The sequence below is a fragment of the Urocitellus parryii genome, chromosome 9 (genome assembly GCF_045843805.1).
Source record: "Urocitellus parryii isolate mUroPar1 chromosome 9, mUroPar1.hap1, whole genome shotgun sequence".
Lineage (NCBI taxonomy): Eukaryota > Metazoa > Chordata > Mammalia > Rodentia > Sciuridae > Urocitellus > Urocitellus parryii.
Genome location: NC_135539.1, coordinates 2120383 through 2144780, shown reverse-complemented (window position 1 = coordinate 2144780; position 24398 = coordinate 2120383). Strand labels below are relative to the sequence as shown.

Genomic DNA, 24398 nt, shown 5'->3' with positions numbered 1-24398 from the left:
AGTTGCCAAGGTGCTGGAACTCAGTGGTCGTCGGGGAAACACAACTAATGCCCTTTCTACCTCCCCCCCTCAGTGGTGATCAGTGAGAGCCATATGTTGGCAGGAGGGTGGGGATCAGGGACAGACCCAGATGATGGAGCATATTTAAACTGCAGCACCCTTTTGGAAAGATTATCTAACAGTTCTGTCTCAAAGATTTAGAGCCTGACTACTAGAAGTTCCTAGAAATCCATGCGCGAGTGCCCAAGCACTGGGTACCAGGGCTGATTGACAAAGCAGTGTTGGAGGAAGTAAAAAGTAGATGGATGTTCCACCAGCCATGGAGTGGAGAGATAAATGACAGCATCTGTGTATTGTGGAATGTCACGAGGTGCAAGAGAGATAGACCTGCACGAGCCGTCACAGAATGCTCCTGTGTGAGGTGCAACTGGTGCTGAAGTAGATCCCAACTAATGGGGAAAAGAAAATAGGAGAGAATTGGATGGTTATGGATATTGACTCTGGATCTAGGCTGCCTGCATTTGAATCCCAGCTCCTCTTCTCTGAAGCTGTGTGGATTTGGGGAAGTTACTTTACCTCTCTGGGCCTGAGTTTCCCCCTCTGTAAAACAGAGACAATAATAGAATTTGTTTTGTGGGGTTTGGGGGAGATGAAACAAATCAATCCATGTAAAGGGCTTAGAATAGTATCTGACATGTAGAAAGCATCCAGTGTTGGCTGTAGGTCCCATGTACACACATAAGTAAATGTGAAGAAAAGAGACTGTAAGGGTGTGCTCCAGAGTGTGGAGAGTAGAAGCCAATGAAGGGTGGGGGTGCTAACACTTTGCTCTATATAGATCTGGATTGTGCAAATCTTTTGCAATGAGGAGAAATTGATGCTGGGCATGGTGGCCAATGCTTGTAATCCCAGCAACTTGGGAGTCTGAGGCAAGAGGATCACAAGTTGGAGTACAAATTCGTGCATGACGTGGGCGATATTTTTAATGTCTTCCACTACCGAATTCTCAACCATGATGTCAGTTAACATTTTTCCTGTTGTGGAATGTTCTCAGTTGGGGGAGACATCATATCCTAATTCTGTGTGGAGGGTCTAGCGTGACCTTGTACAGTGTGGAAAGGGGTGGGTGCCAAGGCCTAAGCCCTTTCTCCATTCTCAGCCTCTGACTCACGGTGGGCCAGCCTGGAGCCCCACATTCAGGATCTTGTCTTCCTCCAACCACTGGCATCTCTGATATGGCATTCAGTCCCCAGCACTCCACTGCCGTTAAGACCTTAGAGCATCTTTTCTTCTTTCTTCAGGCTACGCAAAGGGCTCTGACTCAAAAGGCCTTGTTCCTGCCGGGGGAAGGGTGGTGCACACTCGTAATCTCAGGGACTCAGGAGGCTGAGGCAGGAGGGCCACAAGTCCAAGGCCAGCCCCAGCAAATTAGTGAGGCCCTGTGCACCCCTGGGTTCAAACCCCAGTATCCCTCTCCTTAGAAGCCCCATTCCTTCCTCTTGCCAGCCCCCAGAAGCCAACAATACAATCATCTCATCTTCCAGATGAGGATTCTGAGGCAGAGTGGTGAGCTGGTGGCCCAGGGTCACACATTTAATAAGGGCAGAGTTAGGCTTCAACCCACCTTTCTTTTTTTATTTTATTTTATTTATTATTTTTTTTAAAGAGAGGGGGAGAAAGAGAGAGAATTTTAATATTTATTTTAGTTCTCGGCGGACACAACATCTTTGTTGGTATGTGGTGCTGAGGATCGAACCCGGGCCGCACGCATGCCAGGCGAGCGCGCTACCGCTTGAGCCACATCCCCAGCCCCTTCAACCCACCTTTCTGATGTTGGGGCTTGTGTTCCTTCTTAAACTTCAAATTTAATCGGTGTTTTTTTTTTATTTTTTTTTTTATTTTTTGTTATTTTCTAGTTCTCGGGGACACAACATCTTTGTTGGTATGTGGTGCTGAGGATCGAACCCGGGCAGCATGCATGCCGGGCGAGCGCGCTACCGCTTGAGCCACATCCCCAGCCCTTAATCTGTGTTTTAAATAAGTTGGGCCCTCACAGGGTTCCTGTGGCACCTGGGAAACAGCTCACTGCAGGAGGCCTTGGCAAGGACTCCCCACTGCCCATGCTCAGGCCTTGCAGCAGACTCCGATTCTTGCATCTGGGTTTGCAGGGCTCCCTGGGAACTGCTGGCCCGGACCCCATCCGTGGTTGCGCCTGGGTCAGACTGTCCCGGCCAACAGGGCAGCCTGAAGGGGCAGGAGAGGAAGGAGCCAGGGATCTGTGGAGTCCCTGGCCTCAGTCCCGCACCAGCCAAGAACGGGAGAGCAGGCCGAGTCAGCACCGAGGCAAAAGGAAAGGGTGACTCAGCCCAGAGTGATTCGCCTCGTCTTTGCTCAGAGCTGAGTCGCTGCCCTTTGGCCCTTGGAGACTTCTGTCGTGCCGGCAGGTCCAGGAGGGTGAGGAAGGGAAGCTCCTGTGGCTGGGCCTGGCCCTCGAAAGGCCCCGGGTTCGAATTCAGCCTCTGTGCGGGCTGGGGGTGTAGCTCAGTGGTGCCTGGCCTGTGCAGGGCCCTGGGTTCCACCCCCAAAGTAAAGAAACAAATAAGTCAACCAGCCTCCTGGGACACAGGCTGCTCACTGAGCCACGTCCCCGATCAGGTCACTGAGCACCCTCGGTGGCTCTGCAAGGTGCCCTCCCAAGGCGGGGGAGATGGCAGGCGACACATGCCAGATTCCAGGCCCCAGAAGCTCGTGTCCTACAGAGGGAAACCGTAACATAACACACACGCACTGTGACGCAGCCCGGAAGGAGCACAGTGGAGAACCAGGAACCGTTCCCAGAACCAAAGGAAAGACAAGAAACGGGAGCCATAGAGACAAGAACGGGTCGAGGTTGGTGAAGAGAGTCCCGGTCATGATGTCCAGCCAGGTCCGACACATAGTAGGGCTGCAGTAAAGAAACACGAACGCCTTTCCCTGCAGTATAGGAAGCTGGGCTGCACAGACCTCAGCTCCCTGTAGGAGATGCAGGTGGACGGTGCCCACCTGGGTTCAGGACTGGGCAGGGATTCCCAGCCTCCGGGCAGTGGAGAGGACGGCCACTTGGAGACACACACACACACACACACACACACACACACACACATTTTGCAGTGCTGGGGTTGGAACCCAGGACCTTGAGCAGGCTAGGCAGTCACTCAACCACTGAGCTACATCCCATCCCCAAATATACCTTTATTTTCGTATTGAGATAAAAGTCACCTATCATAAAATCAACCATTCAATTTGATTTATTTATGTATTTTTTGTGGTACTGAGGATTGAACCCAGGGGAGCTTAACCACCGAACCACACCCCCTGTCCTTCTTGTGCTTTATTTTGAGACAGGGTTTCACTAAGTTGCTTGGGACCTGGCTAAATTGCTGAGAGTGGCTTTGAACTTGCCATTCTCCTGCCTCGGCCTGGCGAGTGGCTGGGGTTACAGGCTTCCTGGCATCTAAATGTTACACTCTTGATGCTTTGTTAGCCTGGTCCTGGGCCCGGTGATCCTGGAATCACTGCAAGGGAGTGGAGGGAGACAGGGGAGGCAGGTGAAGGAGTGCAGGGCTCCTTAGGAGCTGGTGGTAGTCATGACGAATGGAGCACATGAGAGTGAGGACGGGGAGCCTGGGGCATTCATCCAAAAAACTCTGAACCTGTACCCGGTGGGTGGAGAACGGCCCCGGGACCCTAATTCCACCTCTGCCCGCCTTCCCGGGGTCAGCCTGCACCCGAGTGGACCAGAGAGCGCCCCCAGGCTGAGGAGGACAAGTCCAGAGACCTGGAACACTGGAGCTGCAGGGGAGCCCAGGTGAGGGAGGGGTACAGGCCGCACCAGCAGCCTCGGGACACTTGCTGGACACTTGTGTGACTCCAACATCAACTCTCTGATTTCTTGGGACAGTCCTACAAAGTAGGAGTCCTTCTCCACCCCATTTTGAAGTTGGAGAAACTTATGCAAATAGTTTGTCCAAGATCACAAAGACTCCTCAGAGGCGGCCCAGGACTCAGGTCCCGGAAGCTGGGCTCCTCTTGCCCCGTGTTTGGCTGCCACGGCTGGACTTTCCTCCTCTGCAGAGGCAGGTCCTGGCCCCCAGGAAGGGGCAGCAGATTGAGCCAAGAGAAGTACAAGAAGCTCAACTAAATTTGAATTTCAGATAAACAACACAAAAAAAAACAAAGTATGAGTACGGTTTGTTTTTTTAAAAGGTAAAATGTTGGGTGGGATGTACTCATACGGTGTAAGATAATTGTGGGGCTGGGGATGTGGCTCCAGCGGTAGCGCGCTCGCCTGGCATGCGTGCGGCCCGGGTTCGATCCTCAGCACCACATACCAACAAAGATGTTGTGTCCGCCGAGAACTAAAAAAAAAATATTAAAAATATCAAAAATCTCTCTTAAAAAAATAAGTAGAAAATAAAATAATTGCTGTTCATCTGAAATTCCAAAGTGACTGGTGTCTGGAGTTTACCTGGCAACCACAGTCCCCTGCTCACTGTTTCCTAGGATGGGTCTGAAGCTGGTGGGAGGGGGCGGGAGAAGCGTCTGCTCACCCTTTTCAGAGCTGGGTCTGTCAGGGTGGGTTACTTAAAGGAATACTAGTTTCTGTGACAAGAGACTGTCAAATCTCCGTGGATTAAGACCATAGGACTGCGTTTCTCCTTGGGGTAAAGTCCCAAATGAATATTCCCCACCAGCAGGGGGCGCTCCTCCAAGCGCTCACTCAGGGGCCCAGGCACCTGCCCTCTTGTGGCTCCGCCTTCTCGCTCAGGTTCTATCAGAGGAGCCGGGAGAAAAGCCCAGGAGGTGGTCATTGGCTGGGTCTGAAAGGGGCGGTCCTTGCATCTCCTTCCAGTCTATTGGTCAGAACGCAGTCACGTGACCACCTTAAGAGCCAGAGGCCTTGGGAAATGTAGTCCAGCCATGTACCCAGGAAGAGGTGCGGATCGCCTGGGGACAACTCTCAAACACCGGGGAGGCCGGCGGGGACCTGAGTCCGACCTGGGCGACCCTCCTCACCCCCAGTGCTCCAGGTGCACTGCCCCATAGCTCCTCAAAAGACAAGCTCTTCCCCCTGACTACCCTATCTCCAAAATGGCCCTTCCCCTCTGTCCCCTGGGCTGGTGCCTTCCCTTCCTTCAGGCTTTGGGTTCAGCCTTCCAGGACCCCCCAGCAGGAGTAGACCCCTCCCGCTGGTAGCTATCTTAGACTCTTTTCCTTAAGGCACTAGTCAGTTTGTTTTAAATGTTCTATCATTTTAACCCTTCTCCTCCACTAGGCCACAAACTGCATAAGGCAAGGGCCCATCTGCCCTGTTCACTGCTGAAGTCCAGTTCCCGTCTTGGGACCTGGCTCAAGGTAGGAGTTCAATAAACATTATGTGCACCTCATGACGTGGTGGTGCAGGCCTGATTCCCAGCTACCCAGGAGGCTCCGGCAGGAGGATCTCAAGCTGGAGGCCAGCCTCAGTACCTAGCAAGACTCTCATCCAAACTAAAAGTAAAAACCGTGTGCGGTGGCACACACCTATAATCCCAGAATCTGGGGTAGGCTTAGGTAGGAGGATCCAGGGTTCAAAGCCAGCCTCAGCAACGTAGTGAGGCCCTAAGCAACTCAGTGAGATGCTGTCTCTAAAAATAAAATATAAAAAGTGCTTGGGTGTGGCTCAGTGGTTAAGTGCCCTGGGTTCAATCCCTGGTACAAAAAAAGAAGAAGAAGAAGAGAAGGAAGGATTGGGAGTGTAGCTCAGTGGTAGTTTCCCAGGTGCTGCAAAACAAACACACACACTAGTGCACCTGGAGTGTACTTGAATAATTAAATAAATGAACCCAAGTACAAAACATACCAACGCCGTGTCTCTCCAGGCCTGACACACACACATTCTACTGTTTTCCAAATATTAATTAATGAATTCTTTGAAATTTCCCTGAGGGGTTGGCTGAGGGTGCTTTCATAGGGAGGATCCGAGACACAAATAGAGCGGAATGATTTATTCTGGGTCACTGGTGACTCAGGAGTCTGGGAATAGAAACATACTCCAAAACTTTGCTCTAATTAGTCAAGGTAATTATTAAGCACAATAATGAGGCACGGGTGACCTCAGCCAGTCTGTTTTGTAACCTCTGGAATTTAAGACCTGGACTAATTTTGCTTTAGTGGCTGTATTCGTTGTGGCTTGCCCCCCCCCCGCCCCCCCCCATCTCTTTTGCCTTTTCTGAAGGATCAAACGTTTGTCTGAAAATACGATCTTTTCAATAAATGGAGGCGTTGACTCCTTCACCGTCCTCCTCTGGAGTGGTGGAGGTTTGGGGAGGGGGTTATCTTCAGAGGTCTACTCTCCTCCCATTAGAAACCCCTCCGTTGATGTGTTGCTTTGCAGTGCTGGGGATCGAAGCCCGGGCCTCACCCGTGCGGGCACTCTAGCTCTGAGCCGCGTTGCCAGCCCTACTGTGTGTAGTTCTCCCTTCTTCTTCCTCTTACCCCTGCGCGCAGCCAGCCTCTCCTGATGTCTTAGTCGATGTGAAGCACATCATTCACCAGGTTACTCCTTCAGCCCTCAAAGTAGACCTGTGAGTCATGAACTATGATTATCAGTACCAGGATCATCCCCATCCCGCAGAGGAGCAAACTGTGTCACGCGGGTTTGACTAACTAGGGGGTGGTGGCGGGATTGGAACTCAGGAGGCCCAGGCTCCCCCCCCCCATGCTACTCAGTCCACTAGCTTCTTGACCAAGTTCTCCGACATGGCTCATCTTGTTGACGTGCACTGGCTGGGGCCTTGCTTTCTGCCTACAGGGCTCCGGTGAGCCCTGAAGATGTACCAGAGGAAACCCTCCCTGAGTCGGAGCAGCAGTTTCCTAGGGGAAGAATTGGGATTTTTGTTCTTAGTGGAGATGGAACCCAGAGTGCTTCACCACTGAGCCACATCCCCAGCCCTTCTTCTTCTTCTTCTCCTTCTTCTTCTTCTTCTTCTTCTTCTTCTTCTTCTTCTTCTTCTTCTTCTTCTTCTTCTTCTTCTTCTTCTTTTTTTTTTTTTTTTTAAATTTTGAGATGGAGTCTCACTAAGTTGCTTAGGTCTTTGCTAAGTTGCTGAGGCTGGCCTTGAACTTTTGATTCTTCTGTTTCAGCCTCCCAAGTGGCTGGGACTGCAGGAGTGAGCCACCACACCCAGCAAGACTAGGACTTTGGAGCAAGACCCTAGACTTGAATCCTGGCTTGGCCAGTCATGATTGCAGATTTAGCTAGTGAAAATACAGGTCACCAGGGCCAGGGTGTAGCTCATTGGTAGAGTACATGCTAAGCATGCTCGAGGCCCTGAGTTTGATCCCTAGCGCTGTAAACAAAAACAATCCAGAAATCCACATCAGGGCTGGGGATGTGGCTCAAGTAGTAGCACGCTCGCCTGGCATGCTTGCAGCCTGGGTTCCATCCTCAGCACCACATACAAACAAAGATGTTGCGTCTGCCGAAAAACTAAAAGATAAATATTAAAAAATTATCTCTCTCTCTCTCTCTTTAAAAAAAAAAACCAAAAAACAAAACTCCACATCAAATCACCCAGTATCATTTGAATTTCAGACACAATGAGTAATTTTTTTAGTACAAGTACATTCCATGTCATATTTCATTACATTTTATCTGCAATCACCAATAATTACCTGCATGTAATTGCTGTGTGGCTTGGATACATCTCCTAACCTCGGTGATCTCAGTCTCCCTGTATTCAAAATGAGAATAACAATCCCCATTTCCTGGGATTGCTCTGAGAAGGAAATAAGAATGCTGATGAAGTACTTAGAAAGCTGTAGATCCCCCCCCTTCCCCCAGACTAAACTATTTTTTCCTAAGCAGCCCACTCTAACCTTGCTGGCTGAGCAAGAAGTCACTTTTTAAATGAGTTCAGGGCTGGGAGTGTAGCTCAGAGGTAGAGCACTTGCCTAGCATGTGCAAGGCCCTGGAGTGCGGGTGGGGAATTAGTTCAGGTCACTACCTATTGAAAACCCTTGGAACTGGATGGATTGAGGCCTGTCTGTAATCCCAGTGACTCTGGAGGCTGAGGCAGGAGGAGGCTTGTGAGTTCAAAGCCAGCCTCAGCAACTTAGTAAACAACTCAGTGAGACCCTGTCTCTAAAGGAAATATAAAGGAGGGTTGGGGATGGGCTCAGTGATTAAGTGCCCCTGGGTTTAATCCCCAGTACAAAAAAAATTAAATTTAAATAAATTTATTAAAAAAAAAAAACTTTAAGAATATTTTAAGCTCAGGGCTAAAGTGACCCTGGGTTCAATCCCCAGTATCCAAGAATGAGAAAAAAAAAAAAAAAAAGGAAAGTAAAAGCTTGGAAGTCCTCGTGCTGCCTAGACACCTAGACTGAAGCCCAGCGCAGGTGCGGGACCCATCGCAAGTGCGGGAGGAGGGAAGACCGCGACAGAGACGGGAGGGGGAGACGCGAGGTGCCAGGTACCTGGGTCCCTTCCTCCCTCCCCGCAGCAGCCCGCTTCCACGGGAAAGAGAACAGTGACACTTGTCGCAGAAGAGAAGGACCCGCACGATGACCCACAGTGGCCAGCGCTCAGCGCCCCATCCCCCTTCACCCCCTCCCCAGCCCTGGAATTTAAAAAGTCCTCCGCGGGGATCCTTCTCTTTCATTTTGAAAAAGAATTCAGTCTGGAGGACGGGGTAATGGGACTTTCCCCCGTTCCTCTGTTGTGGCTTCAACTCTCCTGCAAGACTCCTTCAGAGCTGGGCTTCCAACCCAGGATTCTAGTTCTCAAAACCGAGTTCAGAGAGGATCTCTCTCTCTCTCTCTCTCTCTCTCTCTCTCTCTCTCTCTCTCTCTCTCTCTCACACACACACACACACACACACAGTCTCTCTTTTGCAAATCTTGCAAATCAAAAAAATCTTGGCTTCCAAAGTCATTATTTCTGCCATGAATTTCAAAAGCCTGCCTGGGAACTTGCAAAAGCCCAGAGTTTGGCTCCTGTTTTTTTTTTTTTTTTTTTAATTGGTCTGGGTCCAGCCTTCAGCCCCAGCCTCAATGCACAGTTTTAGGCGGAGGAGGGGGAGTGTCACAGGGCTCTTTGGGGGAAAGGAACAAACATGGCATTGCAACATATGTAAAAAATAGCACCCATTGTTATTTTATTTTTATTCATTTTTATTTTTGCAGTTCTGGGGGAGGGAAGGTTGGGCCTAAGCCCATGCTAGGCAAGTCCTCCACCACCACTGAGCCACACCCTGTGTGCTGAGCACGTGTGAGGCCTTGAGTTTCATGTCAAGTACCCAATAAATAAATACATCTAAAAAAAATATCTTTTTAAAAATTAAAAAAAAAAAGTAGCCTGGTGCAGTGGCCCATGCCTGTAATCCAAGCAGTTTGGGAGGCTGAGTCAGGAGGATTGCAAGTTCAAAGCCAGTCTTAGCAATTTAGCAAGGCCCTAAGCAAGTAGCAAGACCCCAGCTCTTAGTAAAATACAAAAAAGAAAAAAGAAGGGGCTGGGGATGTGGCTCAAGCGGTATGGTGCTCGCCTGGCATGCGTGCGGCCCGGGTTCGATCCTCAGCACCACATACCAACAAAGATGTTGTGTCCGCCGAGAACTAAAAAATAAATATTAAAAAAAAATTCTCTCTCTCATTCTCTCTTTAAAAAAAAAAAAGGAAATAGAAAAGGGCTGGGGCTGTGGCTCAGTGGCATAGCGCCTGCCTAGCACGTGTGAGGGACTGGCTTCTAGTCTCAGCACCACATATCAATAAATAAAATAATGGTCCATTTTCAACTAAAAAAAATATTTTTAAAAAATGCAAAAAAATACACACACATAAAAAAGGGGGGCTGGGCATGTGGCTCAGTGGTTATGTGCCCCTGAGTTTAATCTTCAGTACTAATAAAAAAAATAATCTTAGCAAATTTAAATCATTTCTCAGAATTCTCAGTTTGCACCCTGTTTCCCCCTTGGGGCCTTCACCTCTTTAACGACAATTTCTCCTGACACAGTTTTTAGGACACTAAGTCTTAAGTTTGGGGTGATCAACTTCTTTGTCTTTTTTCTTTCTTTTCTTTTTTTTTTTGGGTGGGGGTTACTGGGGATTCAGTCCAGGGGTGCTCTATCACTGAGTTACATCCATAGCCCTTTTTTTAAAAAAAATTGAAGCTGGATGCAGTTGTGCACACCTGTAATCCCAGCAGCTTAGGAGGCTAAAGGCAGGAGGATCACAAGTTCAAAGCCAGCCTCAGCAACTTAGTGATGCCCTAAGCAACTCAGTGAGACCCTGTCTCTAAACAAAATGCAAAAATAGGGCTGGGGATGTGGCTCAGTGGTCGAGTGCTCTTGAGTTCAATCCCCAGTGCCCCAAACAAAACAAAACAAAATTAAGACAACTGTCTAAGCTGGCCTTGAACCTACAATCCTCCTGCCTTAGCCTCCTGAGTAGCTGGGATGGCAGGCAAACACCCCTGAGCCAGGCTTTTTTTTTTTTTTTTTTTTTTTGGCATGGGCTCGGCCTCTTGCATGCTAGGCCAAATTCTCCCTGACATGTCCATGTTCCAAGTGTTTGTGCCAGAGTACACGCTCAGGTTCTGTACTGCTGCATGCTTGCAAACCAGTGTCCTCCATGTCACCTGAAGTCCCATGTTGCTTGGCAGCCTGATGCTCCTGCTTAGCCTTGCATCATCTGATCCCCTTAGTCATAGGCACTGGCATTAAGGTGGAGGCTAGTCACCTGTTAAAACAGAGTCAGACACTTCCTTTTAAGCCAATCCACCAAAATCTGCCAGGGCTTATCAAAACCAGAGGTCTCCTAGAATCAGCAGTCAAACATGAATCAGGTCCAAACATGATCCCGACTAACTGAAGGGGAAGGAGGCTGGTTGGTGGTTAGAGCCACCTGCTGAGAATAGAATTGCTGTGTTTATCTTCAGCCCAGCCAGTGACTTCCCAACATGCCACAGCCGGGCTGGGTTTCCTCCTGGGCAGTCTTCCTAGTGAGAAAATCAGAATAGCCAGTGTCCTTACCGCCCGAGGCAAGAACTCCTGTGTTCTTTATTGTTATTTTATTTACTCATTCTTACTTACTTGCTTCTGGCACTGGGGATCAAACTCAGGGTGCAAAATCTCCAGCAATTTCTGGTTTTTATTTTGAGACAGGGTCTCCCTATATGGCCCAGGCTGGCCTCCAACCTGTGATCCTCCTGTCTCAGCTTCCGGAGTTGCTGGGATCACAGGCCTGCACCATCATGCCCAGCATTTCCTGAGTTTTGACCTAATGTGCTTTCCCTAGGCCGCAGCCCACACAGGGAATCCCCATCATATTCAGAGGTCGGATCTCCTTAGCCTTCTCTTGGCTGTGACGGTCTCGGACTTTATTTGTGTTGTTTTGTTTGGGGGTGCTGGAGATTGAACCTGCTTTACGCCTGCTAAGCTCTCAGCACCCATTTTGTTTTAAGAGACATAGAATTCACATGCTAAAGTATCAACGCCCCCCACCACACACTTTTTTTTGGTTGTCGGATTGAACCCAGGGGTGCTTAACCACTGAGCCACATCCTCAGTTCTTTTTGAGACAGCGTCTTGCTAAATTGCTTAGGGCCTCTGTAAATTGCCTTCCAGCCTCTGGGATCACCTGGTGAATATCCGCCCTTTTAAACTGTACGGTTCAGTGGTTTTTAGTGTCATCACCAAATTGTACAGCCATCACTACTATCTAATCCAGAACCTTCTCATCACCCCTGTAAGAAGAAAGTGGTTTTATCATGCCAGCCACAACTCGCTTGTTTGGAGATTTAGCTAATCTCTCTCCCTCCAGATTACTGGGCGGATCAGATGAGCAACCCACTTTTGGTGTGGTAGGGTGGAACTTCAGTATGGGAATTCCACTTGGTCTGATCTGCGGGGCCTGGTGAGGGGCTCAGCCTGAACCAGTGCCGTTCTATCAATTTTATTCAACTCCCATTAGCAGGCCCCCAACTCACGGCCCCTGCAACCACAATCTGCTCCCGAGCATGGATCTGCCAATTCTGGATATTTCTTATAAATAGAAGCATGTAATTTGTGGCCTTTGTGTCTGGCTTCTGTCAGTTACTGGAACGTTTTTGAGGCTCCTCCATCTCTCAGCAGGGATCAGGGCTCCGCTCCTTTCTGTGGCCGATGATACTCCGTTACGTGTGTAGGCCATATTTGATCTACCCATTCACCAAAATGGACGCGTGGCCACTTTTTGGCCATTGTGACTTTCCTTTCTACTTTTTTATTTTTATTTTTTAGTGTTGATGGACCTTTATTTTATTTATTTGTCTGTGGTGCTGAGAATCGAACCCAGTGCCTCAGGAATGCTAGGCCAGCGCACTACCACTGAGGCCCAACCCAGCCCCTTCTTTTGACTTTTGATTGATATTGTTCTTGGGCATTTGTAGAATGTCCTGCAGTTAGAATTTCTCAGATCTTTTTCTCAGGGTCAGACCAGACTTATATTTGTTTTTCTTTGGGGGGACACAGGGAGAGTTGCGGAAAGCTTGGTCCTTGTCCCCCCATGCCAATCCAATAACAGGGACACGGTTTTGAGAAAAAGGAAAAATATGGCTTATTGCTTTGCTAGCCAAGGAGAAACACAGGGGACCTGTCCCAAAGGCTGTGATTCTGCCCGTCAGCAGAAACAGGGTTTATTTTTTTTTTTTTTTAAGGGGTGGTTCAGAGACAAAGAATTTAGGGAGGAGAGATCATGAAGGAGAAGATCAGGGAAAAGAAAAAAAAAAAAAACATTTAAGTTTCAAAGTGACAAGGGATATAGTCAAAGCATCCAGGAGTCCCTGTTACAGTGAGACTGGACTCATAGTTGTTTTTCTTTGGGGGTCAAAGGGAGGAGTTGCTGGGGAGGAACCCAGGGCCTCACAGGTGCCAGGTGAGCACTTCAGCACTGAGTCACACCCCCAGACCTTTTTTGAAGTTTTATTTTGAGACAGGGTCTTGCAAACTGTCCAGGCTGACCTTGAACTTGTGATCCTCGTATCTCAGTTTCTAGCCTCTGGAGGCCCTGATATTACCAGCGTGCCCCACCATGGTCTGCGGTTACGGGCTTTTGAGAGGGAAACCACAGGGTGAAGTGCTGTTCTCCTCCCTGTGTTTTTGGGGTGTCTACCAGGTGTCTACTGTGACTTCTCAGTGTTGTTGTGAACCCTGATCACCTGGCTCCGGCAGTGTCTCTCAGTTTTCTCTACTGGACGTTCTCCTAATTTTAACAGTTACATCGATTACCTCTTTACTCTGGCTGGCTGGTTATGATTTTAGTATTAATTTTTGCTGCATAGTTATTCAAAGGAAAGTTAATTTTAAGTTATTTGATTTGCATTTGTACTTTATTTATTTATTTTTTTAGTTCTCTGCGGACGTAACATCTTTGTTTCTATTTTTTTTTAATATTTCTTTATTTATTAGTTATTGGCGGACATAACATCTTTGTTGGTATGTGGTGCTGGAGGATCGGACCCAGGCCGCACGCATGCCAGGCGAGCGCGCTACCGCTTGAGCCACATCCCCAGCCCCTGCATTTGTACTTTAAATAAAGACTTTTTTCAGACAATAGTTTTATATGTTTGTAATCCTGGTCCACTTTATGCTTTGAATATAATCCTTGCTGCTCTGCCACTGCAAATCAATTTTTTTTTTTAATATCCAGGGTTGCTGAAGATGTGGGGAAACATTCATTGTAGAGGCTGTCTGGGGTCAGGGTGGGAATGAAGGGGGAAATTTGGCAATTCACATCCAAAGCCTTAAAAAGTGACACCAGAGGGGCTGGGTTTGTGGCTCAATGGTAGAACACTCACCTAGTGCTTGTGAGGCCCTGGGTTCAATCTTCAGCACCACCTAAAAATAAATAAATAAAACAAAGTTATTAAAAAAAAAAAAGTGCCACTGGAATCCATCAATTCCTCATTTAGCAATTTCTATAAAGAAAGTGAATATCGGGCTGGGGATGTGGCTCAAGTGGTAGAGCGCTCGCCTGGCATGCGAGCGTCCCGGGTTCGATCCTCAGCACCACATACCAACAAAGATGTTGTGTCTGCCGAAAACTAAAAAAAAAATATTAAAAAAAAAGAAAGTGAATATCTATTCAAAGATTGGGCCAAAATCATCTTTACATTATTATTTGTAGAAACCAAAAATTAAAAATGACTGAAGTGCCCTCAAATAGGAAATTAGTTTTTATATTGATTATTGATGATGCAAAAGCGCCATAATCTAATTCCACACGACAATTTGAAAAGATGTAAAGACACAGAATGATGGTCACCACTTATTAAGTGGCAAGAAGAAGAGAGGAGGAAGATGATTAAGAAGGGTGTGTATATAGCTTAGTCGTGGAGCATAGGCTTAGCACGATGAGGCCCTGGGCTCAGTCCCTAGCACCAAAAACAAAACGAAAACAATAACAGTGTGTGTAGGAGAATACATATGTGCATAGAAAAAATAATAGGAGGATATATCTGATATATATTTATGTAATATATATTATATTATACTATAATATTATAATATATATTATATAATAGATAAATAATATATTATTATATATAATAATATATATAATATATATGTGATATTTGGTTTTCTTTGGAGGGACAATAATTTGATTATTTCTTCCCACTAATCTGTATTTTTATATTTTCCTACAAATAATATGGTTTGATTCTTCAATAGGACAAAACTGGTTTTAATTTTTTACACCCTTATTTTTATTTATTTATTTTTATGTGGTGCTGAAGATCCAACCCAGGGCCTTGCATGTGCTAGGAGAGCGCTCTACTACTGAACCACAACCCCAGCCCCCAAACTGGTTTTATTTTTTTTAAACAGAGAAGATTTATTTATTTATTTAAGAGAGAGAGAGAGAGAGAGAGAGAGAGAGAGAGAGAGAGAGAGAGAGAGAGAGAATCTTTAATATTTATTTTTTAGTTTTCGGCAGACACAACAGGATCGAACCCGGGCCGCACGCATGCCAGGCGAGCGCGCTACCGCTTGAGCCACATCCCCAGCCCTGGTTTTAATTTTTAAAATAGACCATGCGTGGTGACACATGCCTGTAATCTCAATGGCTCAGGAGGCTAAAGCAGGAGGATTGCAAGTTCAAAGCCAGCCTCAGCAACTAAGCAGGGCCCTAAGCAATTTAGTGAGACTCTGTCTTGAAATAAAACATTTAAAAAGGGCTGGGGATGTAACAATTGTCCACTTTATGCTTTGAATATAGCCTTTGCTGCTCTGCCACTGCAAATTATTATTATTGTTATTATTATTATTTTGGGAGGTACCAGGGATTGAACTCAGGGGCACTCAACCGCTGAGCCTTATCCCCAGCCCTATTTTGTATCTTATTAGAGACAGTCTCACTGAGCTGCTTAGCGCCTTGCTAAATTGCTGAGGCTGGCTTTGAACTCGAGATTGTCCTTCCTGAGCTGCTGGGATTACAGGCATGCACCCGGCCACAAATTATTTTTTAAATGGCCATGTATCTTTCTCTTCCTGTCTCCCTGCTCCTCCCTAATCTCTCCCCCTCCCCAATCTCAGGGGAAATGGGACCTCCTTTCTTCCCCATCCTAGACAGAAAGTGCACTTACCATGGGAAGGAAGTAATCCAGACTTTGGGGATGGTACCAGAAGATCTCAGAAATGACTATCTCCCAAATTAACAAGGGAATTACCCTCCAACAGAGAACACTTGGAATGTAGCCTTTGAGTCACCTCTTTAAAAGCCCCCTGCTCCTGCTGATGGGCAGAATCCCAGCCTCTGGGACAGGAGTCCACTGGGTATGGTAGTACATACCTGTAAACCCAGTGGCTCAGGAGGCTGAGGCAGGAGGATCAAAAGTTCAAGACCAGCCTGGGCAATTTAGCAAGGCCCTAAGCAACTCAGTGAGACCCTGACTCAAAGTAAAAATGGGCTGGGAATGTAGCTCAGTGGTAAAGTGCCCCTGGGTTCTATTTTTAAAAAGAAGAAGAAGAAGAAGGAGGAGGAGGAGAAGAAGTCTGTGGGACTGGGCCCTCAGCCTAGGGTCCGTTGTTAATCGGGTGGGCAAGGTCAGGATTGAATTGAATTAGGAGACCCAGTTGTTGTCCAGAGAATTGGAGAACTGACTGTTGGTGTGACCTCCCCAAGCCACATTTGTGGTCTGTGGGTAGAAACAGATCTTAGGCCTCTCTTCATACCCCACATTGTCCTGTGTGAAAGGGGAAAGAGAATATGGACCTCATTGGACATCTGTGAGGTTCCAATGGGACGCGGCGTGAATGCAGCCACAGGGGGACTTGTGGAAGAGGCACTTTCTGTTGCTGATTTCCTCGTGGTTGGCTGCGCCCTAGCTTGAACATGCCGATGGGATGTGTACCTAGTGTACTGTTACTGGTCCGGCTGTTGGGGTCTGTCCTGAATCTCCTTGCCAGATGCCACTGATATTGACACTCTCTCCAACATCACCTCCTCCATTCCATTGAGGGTATCTGGAAATCCCTGACCCAGTTGGCCCCAGGTAGGCAGGGCTAGATGACTCATTCTGGCCAATGGAAGAAGATCAGAACTGACGTGTCATTTCCTTTCCCACCAGCCAGAAGCCCTGCAAGACTCTCAAGGCTCTGTCCTCCCCACTGTGCAGGAAGCTGGGTGTGGGAAGGGTGGGGTCACAAGCCGGAAGCTGCCTGGATCCTTGAGTCACTCCATGTTATCACAAGGAGGAGGCGGATAACCTGGAGAGTCGCCTGGACCCAGAGGAGGCTTTGCCTGAGAAAGACATAAACTTCTGCAGCATTTAGCCAATTAAATCCTGTTATCCTCTCTTGTTTGTTTCCTTACAGCAGCAGAACGTATCCTGAGTAGTGCAACACAGATGTCTCCAGAAAACAACCTGGAGCATTTGGAGGGTCCAGGGCATGTCCTCTCCCATCTACCACCCATCACATGTCTGTGACTCTCCTGTCCTCCTCACAGGCTCTCGTTTTAGTGGCAAGGGAGAGCACTCAGACACCGGGTGCCAACTCTGCTGGCACCTTCAGCTCTTGTGACCACTGGGGAAGGAGGAATGATGACCTTTTTTTTTTTTTTTTAAGAAGGAAAGAATGTCTTTGTGAGGTGTTTCTGACCCACCAGGCCACAGATACCGTGACCTCATGTGGCCAGGTCTGCAGAACATGCCTGTGTTGGCCTCTGCGGCTTGCAGCAGGGAGCACCTAAGAGAACCCCAAAGATCCACCCTCTGTGGAATGGCTCCCTCATAGGTTGCCTGTCCCTTGCGTGTGGGTTGGGTTTGACTTTCCTCAGATGCCTGGGACACAGTGGCAGTAGTGGAGGTGGCTTTTTTCCCCTTGTGGTAAGGGGGATCCAATACCTGATCCATTTGCATGCCAGACAGGTGCTCTACCACTGAGCTACAGCCCCAGCCCTTTCTATTTTATTTTGTAACAGGGTCTTGCTAAATTGCCCAGGCTGGCCTTGAACTTTCCATCCTCCTGCCTCAGCCGCCCTAGTCCCTGGGATTCCATCTGAGAATAGGTTACCAAAAAAACCCAAGGCTTCTGTCTTGGGCCCCTTTCACTCTCTCCTCCTGAGCTGCCCTGGGGAGAGCTGGGAACACGGCCCAACTGTTTGCTTTCCCAGGGGGGATTAGAATGTGATCGCCTTGTAATCTCTCCTCCTGTTTCCTCCCAGCCCTTCCCCACGTCTCTCAGCAAACTTCGATCTGCTTTCTGTGATGATCAGATAGTTTCTATAATTTCTATAATTTTCTATAACTTCATGTGAAGAGCACAAATCATAAAGCATAGGATTCATGCTTCTTCTACCCAGCATCATTATTTATGTTGTATTGGGTCCCCATACTCCATTCCTTCCCACTGCCTCTACGATCCAGCCCGTTTATTTGTTCTTGTGTCGATGGTCATTTGGTCGCTTGCAGGTTTTGCCATTTCAGATGAGGCTGGTGTGAATTTTCTGGCATAGGCTTCTCCTTTTCTTTTGTGATTCCTCTCGTGGAATGACCGCACTGTAGGAGAGGTGTACATTGAATATTTTTTTGGTGTGTGTGTGTGTGGTTCTGGGATGGAACCCAAGGTCACACTAGGCAAGCGCTCTACCTACCCCTGAGCCACACCCCAACCTCTGTACCCACTCATTTGGTGGGGTGGGTACTAAAGATGAAATCTTTAATAAAGATTCTCACCACATCCCCAGGCCTCTTTATTTTTTATGTAGAGACAGAGTCTAAGTTCCTCCCAGACCGGCCTTGAACCTGCCATCCTCTTGCCTCCGCCTACTGAGGCCCCGGGACCCCAGGTGTGAGCCGTGGCGCCCAGCTTGAAATTTCAAAGTCACTCTTGACTTATTTTTCAAAGGGATCATACCATTTTAGGTTCCCCCCAGCACCTTCCGGGGTGTGCGACCGCGTTGGCGCTCTACACCAGAGGTCCTCAGAGATGGGGGTGACCCAGTGCCCTGCTCTGTCACAGTAAAGAACCCCAGGCCCAGGGAGGCGAGGACACACCCCCGTTGGAGAACCACAGAAGAGGTCGGGGAGGAGGTGACCTTCTCTCAGTCATGGCCAGGTCCACGGCTGGGGCCCCTGTGACGGAAACAGATCAGCTCACTGAGGAGTGACAGTTCCGTGGGACACGGAGACCTGGGAAAGGCAGACCCAAAGGTCTGGGTGTGTTTCTGCTCAGGTGGGAGGAGGGGGACAGTCATGCAGAAGTGCACATGGACAGAGCGCGCCTGCCGTGGTGTGGCCGGCCAGGGGCACTCCCCAGCACCTCACAGAGGAATCCCTGAGACGCTTCCCTCCGGAGGTGAGGGCTTGTCTTCCTCTGGCCGCGTGTGGCCACCCTTTTTCTGGCGTGTTTAGAGGATCATCGGGGACTCTTTCTGTGTCCATGTCTTGCTTTGCAGGACAAGGCCAGGGGGAGGCAGGGTGACCCTCCTCCCCTGGCCTCTCAAATGCCAGGCTGCCATACCTGGGGGCTTTAAGTGGTGAACAACGCATCCGGAGCTGAATCCATCGTGGCCCATTTCACCAGGTGGTAACCCGAGCCAGGGGCAGCTGCCCGGGGTCCGCCCTGCCCTGGCTTCGCCTCGTAGTTCTTCCGTTTCTCAGTCTCAGACGACCCAAGGACCAGTGCCCTCTTTATTTAAGGAACCACGGTTTACACTCCTTGCTGAATCACAGGGCCTGGTTGAGAGGAGTCAGATGACCCGAGAGCTTTCTATTCTTAACTTTCTCTCTGGCCCGGCTGCTGCAGCCTCCCGGAGCCTCTCTGGGGTAAAAATAAGCAGTGTTTGGTAATCCTGAGCTGTCAGGTGCTACTTAAATCAAAAGTACACCTGAACACAGCTAATTTGCCCTAATCACTGGCACCCACTGAGGATTAGCCCGTGGGGAAAACATTGTGTCGCAACTTCAGCCGCGCACTGCAGGACTGCGGCAGGCCCAGACGCAATTTTGAATTCTGAAATCTTTTTTTTTTTTTTTTTAATTTTGAGGTTGTAGATGGACAGAATGCCTTTATTTTATTTGTTTATTTTTATGTGTTACTGAGGATCAAACCCAGTGGCTCTGCATTGCTAGGCAAGTGCTCTGTCACTGAGCTAGAGCCCCAGCCCTTGAATTCTGAAATCTTCCTGGCCCCTGATACTGTGGTTTTCAAAGGAGAATCCTCTGAAGGGCTTGTTTAAACAGACTGCACCAGACGTGGTGCAGCTGCACTACTGTAATCCCGGTGGCTCGGGAGGCTGAGGCAGGAGGATCATAAGTTTGAGGCCAGCCTCAGCAATTTAGCGAGACCCTGTCTCAAAATAAATAATAAAAAGGGCGGGGGATGTAGTTCAATGATAAAGCACCCCTGAGTTCAATCCCTAGTATACAAACAAACAAAAACTAAAAAACAAACAAACAAAAAACCAGAAAAACAAAATTCAGATTTCCTGGTCTGTCCCTGGAGATTCTGGTTCCATTACCTGGGGAAGTGCCTGAGACTGTTCATTTCTAACAAGTTCTCAGATGGTGCTGATGCTGCTGGTCCAGACGCTGCATTCAGAGACTGTGTTCCCTGTTGCAACCTTACACAGTTGTCCCTCGGTATCTGCAGGGGAGGAGTTTCAGGAACCCTGGAGGAAATCAAGATCTTAGAATGCTCAAATGCCTTCTATAAAATGGCATGGTGTTTGTGTATGATCCACACACATCTTCTCCTCCCTATAGGTTTCATATAATGCTGTAGAACAATGCAAATGCTGTGTAAATAGTTGTTTTGCTGGATTGTTCAAAGCATAATGATCAGGAAAGAAGATTGGGTTGGGTGTGGTGGTGCGCACCCCTAATCCCAGAGACTGCAGGCTGAGGCAGGAGGATTCGAATTTGAAGCCAGCCTCAGCAACTGAGTGAGGCCCTATCTCAAAACAAAAAATAGAAAGGGCTAGCATGTAGCTCAGAGGTAGAATGCCCCTGGATTCAATCCCTAGGACCACACACAAAGCCAAACAAAGAAACAAAACACGCCCCTTCCCAAAGAAAACACCCCGACGTGTTCAGTCCAGATGTAATTGTCTTTTTTCAAACATTTCTCATTCTTGCTTGATGAACCGGTCACTGTGTCACTGTGGGTACGCAGGGCTGACTGTGTTTGCCAATTTAAAGTCATGTAAAGCAGGTGCGGTGGTGCACGCCTGTAATCCCTGTGTCTGGGGAGGCTGAGGCAGGAGGATCTCAGTTCAAAGCCAGCCTAGTGACTTAGTGAGGCCCTAAGCAACTCAGTGAGACTCTGTCTCTAAATAAAATGCATAAGAGGGCTGGGGGCGTGGTTAAGAGCCCTTGAGTTCAATCTCCAGGACCAAAAAAATAAATAAAGTAAAATAAAGTCATGTGTGTCCGACTATAGCAGTGATCCTCACCGGAGGTGATTTTGCCCCCTAGGGTCATTTTTGGTCATCACAGGAGGAGAGGGTAGTGGGGGAGGCAGTGCTACTGCCTCCAGTGGACAGAAGCCCGGGATACTATCCAGCAAACCCAGCATGCAGGGCCAGGGCGGCCCCCACGGCAAGGAACTATCTGGCTCCAAATGTCAATAGGGCTGAACTTGAGAGGTCTTGAACCACAGGGACTGCTTCCATAAATTGGAATAATATCCTCAGAAATGATAAAGATATGTGTTCATGAAGAAGACCGCCTTCTTCTTAGAGGAGAAGCTTATTTGGGGCTCATGGTTTCAGAGTCTCAGTCCATAGATGGCCGACTCCATTGCTCTGTGTCTGAGTGGAAGACATCATGGCAGAAGGGGTGGTGGAGAAAAGCAACCAAGGGTATGATGATCAGGAAGCAGAGACACCTCTGAAGAATTTTCTAAATCTGGAGACATGTGCATGCTATGGTAGGGAGGATCTATCAGCGGGTGCACATCCTTTCCTCTGTCCTCTCTCATTACCTATGACTGCTGGGTTTGTGTGTGGGTTTACTGAGCTATCAGCTGTCTCTTTCCCAGGGAAAGATCCCGGGACACCCTGGGTGAGTGTGGAGTTGTTGGCAGGCACGTGAATGTGCTGCAGTCTGGCTGGGCACAAATCACGAGCCACTCAAGCAGGAACAAACTTTATTTCTGAACTCCCCTGAACGACACCCACGCAGCCATTCCTGACACACCACACACCAACCGGAACTCCCTCCACCAGAACTTCACCAACCAACCGAACTCCCCAGGAATCCCCAGGAGAACTCCGAAGTAGCGGGCACCCAAGGCACCCGAGGGGGACAGCAGGGGTCTATATACAATTGAATACATAGCCTGTTTCAATCCAGCATCATCTTAATGGCTCGCCTCTCAACCATTACTTCTGGCAAAATGCCAGGGGCCATTCCGACTCCGCTGTGGCTCTCAACAAGAATGGGTGAACCAACGTCTTATAGGTTAGTCCATGCTGGGCTGGTAAATGTTTGATGACTGATCTCAGATTTGTAGAACCTGCCAATTTCCTTGGTGTCAATACTCCTCTGATGGTGGCTGACTTCAAGCCACCTCAGGATGTCCATGGGGCAGAGATGTGCACAACTCACAGTCCACACCCATAGCAGCGGGTTCCAGTCACCACAGGCAATAACTATGTAAATATAAAAGACGGGAAAGAACACCGCTGAAATGCTAGTGGTAGAGCAGAGGACGGTGCATAGATTAGGCTTAATATGAAATGAAGCTGGGTGCATGTCGAAATCCCAGTCACTGGGGAGGCTGAGGCAGGAGGATTACAAGTTTGAAGCCAGTCTCGGAAACTCAGTGAGGCCCTGTTTTAAAATTAGAAAAGGGGGTGGGGCTGGAGACGGGGCTCAGTGGTAGAGCACCCTGGGGTTCAGTCCCCAGTACTGCAAAGAAAGAAAAAAGAAGACAGAAAAGGAATTGGGGGAGAAAGCCATTGGGCTAGTTTATGTTTTCCAAGGAAAGGTAGAATGATTTAGCCATTAATACGACACTGTTCCCAACTTCTGGTCTCACGCCAAATTCCTGGCCAAGAGAATCAGCTCCAGGATTTTTGGTCCATTGAGGTGGGGAGAGGAATGATGCACACAAACAGTCTTGTGTAAACTTCGTGATGGGGCGGCTGAGGGGTGTGGGTGTTAAGGCTGTGGACCGCAGGCAGAGCCATGTGGAGTGTGCCCTGGACATCCTGCACACGTGTGACAGCGAATGAATGCACCTGGCGGCATGAATTCTGGGCTCTTCCACCCTGAGTTGTCAGGCAGTGGGAGAGAGCACCTTCCGCTACAAACCCTGCAGCCAGCCAGTCCTGTCCACACCTCCGAGGGCCCAGGACACAGGACCGTGGCTCGTGAACCTGGGTGGCTAGGCGTCTCCTGAGCCCCTGGCTTCTCAGAGCCTCCACACCCCCTCTCTCTTGCTGACCCCAGGGCTGGACTTGGCTTGGTTGCTTCACTTGGGGCAAAAACTGGTGACACATGGGAACCCTGGGCGGCCTATGGAGGGTCAAAGGTAGCGGTGTGTCTGAGCCAGGGCTGCTGCCCGCCCCCCACCAGGATGGAGCCGCATAAAACTGATGTAAGAAATCCCGTGAGACATGCAAGGGATCGCAAACGCGTTGGCACAAAAACTTGCACATGAGGCTCATAGCTCAGTGATAGAGCATTCATTATCACACCCAGGACCCTGGCCTCCATCCCAGCACCCTAGCAAACAAGAAAAAAGTGTTAAAAACTTGCTCAGAAATACTCATAGCATCCTCACTGATAATAGCCAGAATGCGGACTGAACTCAAAAGTCCACTGACAGATGAATGGATGAACAAAGATGGTCTAACACACGATGCAATGTTAGTCACAAAGGAACACAACGTGCCGGGCTGTGGGTGTGACCGAAGGGAACAGCACTCGTCTGGCATGTGGGAGGCCCGGGGTTGATCCCCACTACCTTGCTAGTGTGTGCTTTTTTTTTGGTGGTACTGGGATTGAACCCAGGGGCACTTCACTTAATCACTGAGCCACACCCCCAGCCCTTTCTATTTTTCATTTTGAGACAGGGTCTCCATAAGTTGCTCAGGGCCTTGCTAAGTTGCTGAGTCCAGCCTCCAACTTGTGGTCCTCCTGCCTCAGCCTCCTGAGTTGTGATGTGTGCTCCTACGTGGTGGAAGCGCAAAACCATTACAATAAGGAAAAGAAGCCAGTCTCAAAAGGCCACATATCGCATGCTTCCAACTGTGGGAAATATCCAGAACCGGCAAATCCACAGAGGGGAAGTAGAGTCGGGGTGGCCAGAGGGGTTGGGGGGCTGGGGAATGACTGCTATTGGGTGTGTGGTTTCTTGTAAGGGTCATCAAAATGTTCTGGAATGAGATCATGGTGATGGTTGTACAATGTAATGGATTATTATTAAAATCACTGAACTACACACTTCAAAATGTCGAATTATGAAAGAAACTGAAATTGAGAAATGGAGAGAAATTGAGTTATATCTCAAAAAAAATGATCTTAGCAGGTTGCACTTTGTCCTCGTTGTACACAGGCTTGAAACTTATGGGCTGCTGTTTGTCCTCAAAACATGGCGTCCAGAGGTGACCCTGGGGATGGGGTGATGAGCAGACATGCTGTTGCTAGAAAAGGGATAAGCTTGGTCTTAAGTCCATTTTTTCTTTCTTTCTTTTTTTTTTTTTTTTTTGGTGGTGTAACTGTATACTGTAGACTGAGTAATTAATAATTTAAAAAAAAGTTTAGCTGGGCATGGTGGCATGTGCCTGTAATCCCAGGGATTCAGGCGGCTGAGTCAGGAGGACTGTAAGTTTGGGGCCAACTTTAGGAATTTAGTGAGGCTCTAGATACCTTCGAAAGACCCTGTTTC

The 24398-nt window shown here is 48.4% G+C and overlaps 1 long non-coding RNA gene across 1 annotated transcript; it reads right to left on the bottom strand.

Moving 5' to 3' along the window:
• Window positions 1-7078: 7078 nt before the first annotated feature.
• LOC144256871 (uncharacterized) lies at window positions 7079-19228 on the bottom strand. Its single transcript, XR_013344291.1, has 4 exons — window positions 19023-19228; window positions 13856-13895; window positions 7696-7799; window positions 7079-7510 (listed from the first exon to the last, which is right to left on the bottom strand). It is a non-coding gene; the product is annotated as an uncharacterized LOC144256871 (long non-coding RNA).
• Window positions 19229-24398: the final 5170 nt, after the last annotated feature.